The sequence below is a fragment of the Girardinichthys multiradiatus genome, chromosome 20 (assembly GCF_021462225.1).
Source record: "Girardinichthys multiradiatus isolate DD_20200921_A chromosome 20, DD_fGirMul_XY1, whole genome shotgun sequence".
NCBI classification, from domain to species: domain Eukaryota; kingdom Metazoa; phylum Chordata; class Actinopteri; order Cyprinodontiformes; family Goodeidae; genus Girardinichthys; species Girardinichthys multiradiatus.
In genome coordinates, this window is record NC_061812.1 from 3,624,972 (window position 1) to 3,631,605 (window position 6,634).

Below are 6,634 nucleotides of genomic sequence, written 5' to 3' on the forward strand. Positions count from 1 at the left end.
GAGGAAGACTGGGGAGAAGGAAATGCCAAAATGCCAGAAGTCCAGTGTCAAGTACCCACAGTCAGTGATGGTCTATGGTGCCGTGTCAGCTGCTGGTGTTGGTCCACTGTGTTTTATCAAGGACAGGGTCAATGCAGCTAGCTATCAGGAGATTTTGGAGCACTTCATGCTTCCATCTGCTGAAAAGCTTTATGGAGATGAAGATTTCATTTTTCAGCACGACCTGGCACCTGCTCACAGTGCCAAAACCACTGGTAAATGGTTTACTGACCATGGTATCACTGTGCTCAATTGGCCTGCCAACTCTCCTGACCTGAACCCCATAGAGAATCTGTGGGATATTGTGAAGAGAACGTTGAGAGACTCAAGACCCAACACTCTGGATGAGCTAAAGGCCGCTATCGAAGCATCCTGGGCCTCCATAAGACCTCAGCAGTGCCACAGGCTGATTGCCTCCATGCCACGCCGCATTGAAGCAGTCATTTCTGCCAAAGGATTCCCGACCAAGTATTGAGTGCATAACTGTACATGATTATTTGAAGGTTGACGTTTTTTGTATTAAAAACACTTTTCTTTTATTGGTCGGATGAAATATGCTAATTTTGTGAGATAGGAATTTTGGGTTTTCATGAGCTGTATGCCAAAATCATCCGTATTAAGACAATAAAAGACCTGAAATATTTCAGTTAGTGTGCAATGAATCTAAAATATATGAATGTTAAATTTTCATCATGACATTATGGAAAATAATGAACTTTATCACAATATGCTAATATTTTGAGAAGGACCTGTAGTTAGTAGGGCCTTCATCATGGATGTGACTGCACCAGTCTGGGCACATTCAGTCAAGTTCAAGCTGTTGTGTTGTGGCCCCTGGGGACAGTTTTCATTTGAACAATCTGTCGGTATTTCTCCCCATGACATGAATGCGATGACAGATACCTTTAGGTTATGAGTCTAACCCTGATTCTTTAGCGCATGTCCCACCAGACCACCCTCCTTGTTTTTGAAATGTTAAACATTTTTAGTTTGTTGAAAAACTTTTTATCCATCAAACTGCGTTTTTATGATTATTGATATGATAAAACAGTTTAAACTGAGAAATATCTGATCTCTGGTATGTGGATGTAGAGTGTACATATCTTATTTTTGTTATATTTTTAGTATTTATGTTCTTTAGCCCAGTCTTAACCTCCTACGTTTTCAGTTGCTTATTTGTCTTATTATGCACTCAGGATGAAACGGTGGATTTCTGAAAAACAATTTTGTTTTTATATGATGCACAGAATAAAGTTAACTTATTGCTTTTCATTCTGTTCTAATAGATAATAATTAACTGAACCTGTTGCCTAAACAGTGCAGAGGCATCACCGTGGTTACTGTCCCAGTAAAAACCTTAAATATTTAGATTTGAGTCGGTCTGTGAGCGCAGCTCCTACAGCTTTGTCCCCCTGTGAGATCTGTCTCTTTAAGCCTCCCAGTCCCACACAGAGACAGCTGGGACACCCTGTCCCACAGGGACGGCCGGTTAAGACCTAAAATGAGGGACAACGGGTAAAATTAGGATTCATCCCAGCAGAAACTGCTTCTGGCTGAAGGACTGTAAGGATTTTTAGGTTTCATAATCAGAAGCTGCCACTAGATGGCGATATCAGTCAAAGAGATGCTAGTCATTACTGTTGTCTTATTCATTTAATAGCAAAGACATGAGAGAAACCAGAGGGTCTGAATGAGATTAAAGCTGCTTGTGAAACTTCCTGTTTCTGTGTCAGTGCTGCAACCATGCAGGTTTCCCAGTCCGGCCTCCCAGTCCAGCCTCCCATTCCAGGGAAAATACTGGCATACTGGAAAAACAATTATTCGTGTACTGGGGTGCAGTAATGTGCCTGTGAAATTCAGCAGACAATCATTCTTTGAGCTGGGAGCTCCTCAAGGGAGCAGAAAGACTTCAGCAGGGTCCTGATGGGCTGTCTCAGCCGCTGGGTCAGAACTCCCAGTGAAGAGGTATTACGTTCTCCTGAAAAGCTCCAGAGGATTTAGTGGAACGGGGCAGAACATTCAGCCAAAACCTCAGCAAGAAGGTGTTTGGTGCAAATCCAAGCACTTTGTTGCAGGGATTTCTTGGTGTTGTGCAACTGGTTTCCACATGTGTGTTTTATTGCTCTGAGCCATCATGGTGAAGTTTTCCTAAGAGTTAAAGAAGGTCAGGTCAGCCAGGACAGCTGTATGTTTATATTTTTTTATTTCTAAATATTTCTGATGTCATCTTTGGGTTTCCTTTGTGAGCCTCAGCAGCTCCCTCAGACAAACGTCGTGTCTGCTTACCTGGAAGACATCGGGTCATCGTACAACGTGACGACAAGCAGCTGCGTCCAAGCTGACCACATGGCCAGCAGCAGACCTGATTTTCATCTCGCTACAACAGGTGATCTGGTTCTGTGCATCTAATCTGGATCCAGATAACCTGATTAATTCTGACGTAGGAGAACACAGAACACACTGCAGACTAAAGGATGATCAAATCTTCCAGAACCATCTTCGGCATCACCGGGTCAGGATTCAGTCGGGAGGGGGGTGGACTCCCTACCTCTTCCTGTGGAGTCAAGATGTCCTCTGAGCCTCTGAAAGACAGGACTTACATCCAGGCAACTGCTCCCTGTAAGGGATGGGTTAAATGTAGAGGACAAATTTTGTTGTTGTAATGTACATGTGCAATAACCAATAAAGATGATGATTATTATTATTATTATCCTCTTTATTCCTACAGGATTCGTAGCCTTACAGCCACAAACTTCAGTGTATTTTACTGGGATTTTATGGGACAGACTAACAGAAATTGGTCCAGAATTAGTCAGTAGAAGGAAAATAATTTACAGGTATAAAAACATTTATTTATATAACATATTTCAGTAACTGTACACGAAAAAATGAAAAGATAAATAATAGAAGTACATTACAGTGTCTTAAAGGTAATTAAATAATTGACAAACACATCATTAAAGAGAATAAAAATTAATAATGAAGATGATAATTAAAAATGAAAAATGAATGTTAAAATGATGTATAAGAAAATGAAATGAAAGTTGGACTGAAAACTTAACTAATAATGTTTAGATGGCCCAGTCAAAGGCCACTCTAAACAAATACGTTTTTAATCTTGATTTAAAGCAACTTAGGGTTTCGGCACTTTTACAGTTTTCTGGCAGTTTATTCCAGATTAGTGGAGAATAAGAACTAAAAGCTGCTTCTCCATGTTTGGTTCTGGTTCTGGTTCTGCAGAGTAGATTTGAGCCAGAAGACCTGAGAGGTCTGGGTGGTTGATACACTGACAACAAGTCTGTAATGTATTTTGGTGCTAAGCCATTCAGTGATTTATAGACTAACAGAAGTATTTTAAGTCTATTCTCTGAGCTACAGGGAGCCAGTGTAGGGACTTTAGAACCGGGCCGATGTTCTCCACTTTCTTAGTTCTAGTGAGGACGCAGGCAGCAGCGTTCTGGATCAACTGCAGCTGTCTGATCCACTTTTTAGGCAGACCTGTGAAGACACCGTTGCAGTAATCAATTCTACTAAAGATGAACGCATAAATTAGTTTTTCAAGGTCCTGCTGAGACATTAGTCCTTTAATCCTGGAGATGTTCTTTAGGTGATAGAAGGTCAACCTTGTTACTGTCTTTATGTTCCTCTGAAGGTTCAGGTCTGAGTCCATCACTACACCCAGGTTTCCAGTCTGACTGGTGGTTTCTAGCTGTATTAACTGAAGCTGTGTGCTAACTTTTAAACGCTCTTCCTTTGGTCCAAAGATTATTACTTGAGTTTTGTTTTGATTCAGCTGAAGAAAATGTTGGCCCATCCATGCATTGATTTCTTCTAAGCATTTACCCAGAGCTTGAATGGGTTCATGGTCACCTGCGTGTCACCTAGCCTGACATCATGGTAACTTCTTCTGGGCCCTGCTGTGCGTTACCTAACCTGATGCATTTTAGGTTCTGATTTATTATTTGCTTGGTGTGAGTCATGCATATCATAACAGATTCCACCAAATCCTTTTTTTTATCCAACACCCCCATATGGTGTCCCACCCATCAGCACACAACCTTATCTGGCTGCTTGGAAACCCCTCCTGAACCCAGTTTATGGGAACCTTCAGCTCACTTCATCAGAAAATGTTCTGTCACACCCACAGGGGAGGTCAGGGAAAGTTTGAGAGGATTTCTGTCTGCTAAGTTCAGCCAAAATGATGAATGCTGGAAACGTTTACCGGCTTATGATTGGACCTTTCTGCCTCTTCTGCTGTGTCGCTACAGGATGTTGAACCATTTATTTCTGCTGCTGGAGAGGATTTATTGCTGAGGAATATTTGCAATTAGTTTAAACATTATATTTATTGCTTTTTTGAAATAAAATCGGCATAACCTTATTCCCGCTACTATTTGGAAAATATTAAATCACTTCCCATCCTGAAATAATTGGAATGTTTCAGGACTTTCCTTGGAAACGCTTGAGATGAGGGCAGGAAGTGATCCCTTTCAAGGGTGAGAAGCTGGATGGTTTTGATGATCTAACAACTTAAATCTCCTCTAAATATTTTTTTCCAACGTTCTTCAGGGGAGACACATTTTGATGGTTTTCGTGAAGAGTTTCCTACTCATAAATATTTCCAGCAGAAGCTCAAGGATTTACTGGAAGTGTGTTGAAACAGATAAGATGAGATGTTTCTGTTCAGACTTTCCTGGAAGCTTCTGGCCAGTTACGCTGGGATCTCTGGGAGGTTTCTGTTGCTATGATGCTCTCTCTCCATCACTCCTGTCCTCATTCACAGGACTAGAGGTGTGTTTTAACGGTTCTGCAGAAATCCCTCTTAGTAGCAGAAAACATAACATTCCCAGTATTCCCAAACAGCATCATGGAAGTTTTAGTCCAATATGTTTGCCTCTTTTTGAATTGTGAGTGATGTGGGGATCAGATAATCCAGAGGTTTCCTTATTTAAACTGCTAGCCAGACTTTAATCCTGAAATATAACTTTAAATGCAGGGCTTCCTCCTTCTTCCCCCCCAGACGGCTGCAGACAGACATGGATTTGAAATTTAAATCAAAGTTAACAGAAAATATGAGTTTTAAACTGATAGGACTGAATTATATTGTTAAAAAATGAATTCAGTTTAAAGGTGCAGCTTCGTTCCTCCTCCAAACTTTTATGCTGCACATCTACCAGAGTGTTCCCTAAGGCCAGCTGATGGCCGCTGGTGTTGGTTCTGTGTGCACAGAGTCCATTTTGGTGGAGGTTCTGGTTGATTTCTCCCTCCACAAACTCAGGAAGTCTTACTTTTCCAGAACTTTAAGAGACCAGTGCAGTAAGCACATGCTTTCCCTCTTTGTCAGCTGTGCGTGTGTGTGTGTGTGTGTGTGTGTGTGTGTGTGTGGGTGGGTGGGTGGGTGGGTCTAACTGACCCACTGACTTCCTGTCTCTGGATTATGATGCCATCAGAGTGGGCTCCGGCTCTATCAGCTGGGATCTATACCAACTACGGATGTTAGCTTTGGGATTTAAACACACACACACACACACACACACACACACACACACACACACACACACACACACACACACACACACACACACACACACACAGTCCTGATGACGGGGAAAGGAAAAGGCTCATGCAGTGGTTCTGTTGACCATATGTTCAGGCTGTAATTCAGACGTATGGTGCGGAGAGCTAAAATGTTCTGTTCTAACTGGTTCCATGCCAGCTTCCCAGTACTGGTGGGTTGACATTTCGAGCCTTCGCTATGTCTGTCTCAGTTGCTGTGTCCTTGGGCAAGACACTTCACCTGCCTTGCCCACTGATGGTGGTCAGAGGGCCCGATGGCGCTGATTGTATGGCAGCTCCACTTCTGTCAGTCTGTCCCAGGGCAGCCGTGACTTCTGTGTAGCTCACCACTGTCAGCGTGTGGATGAAAGCGCTACACAAGTACATTTACCACTGCTATTTATTTCATGTCTTGCTGTGTTTCCAGAACAACTAACCTGGGATCCTTCAGAACAATGGCGGCGTGGTTCTCCCTCTTCTCAGATCAGGTCCAGAACCTTTGCCTTTGGTCCTCGTGTGAATCTTTTGGAAATGAATCATCCAGCTGAAATTTTCTAGTATGTCTCAGTGCCTTCAAACATCTGCTTGTTTTTCTAATAAAGAACCTCCAACATGAATCCTTCCTGACACCATTAGGATGTTCTTCTTGCAGTTTTGAAGAGTTCCTCGGTTCTTCAGCCACTAAGACCTGGAGCTCGCTGGGTTATTACAGGTAGCAACAGGTTATTGGGACTAGTGTTTGTGTGGACTGCTTCTTACATTTTGAACATTTAGTTAAAATATTTAAATACATCGTTGAAGCCTTTATTAATTAGCCCTGAGATTAGTCAGGGTTTTCTTTGATCTTTTGTCATAATTTCATAAATTTGCCAAATTATTTATTCTCTATTAAATCTGCAGGAGTTATAAACCTTCAGCTCTGCTTTTAATTTGAAGACAGTTTCTTTGCTGCTGTTTCCTCTGCTGTCAGTGGGGTTCAGCTGGACCGGCGGTTCCTCTGCTTTCTTTCTGGACCCAGTCCTTTTCTGTCCAACAACAC

General features: G+C 42.1%; 1 protein-coding gene and 1 long non-coding RNA gene across 3 annotated transcripts in view; one reads left to right on the top strand and one right to left on the bottom strand.

The window, feature by feature from the left end:
• Positions 1-6,634, bottom strand: part of LOC124856956 (nuclear factor 7, ovary-like) — a 605,901-nt gene that overhangs the window by 61,921 nt on the left and 537,346 nt on the right. The gene's annotated exons all lie outside the window — the stretch shown is intronic.
• On the top strand, positions 1,496-2,743 carry LOC124856971. 2 transcript variants are annotated; one of them, XR_007035462.1, is made up of 2 exons: positions 1,496-2,004; positions 2,287-2,743. It is a non-coding gene; the product is annotated as an uncharacterized LOC124856971 (long non-coding RNA). The 2 variants fall into 2 exon arrangements; XR_007035463.1 differs by having other exon boundaries at positions 2,296-2,743.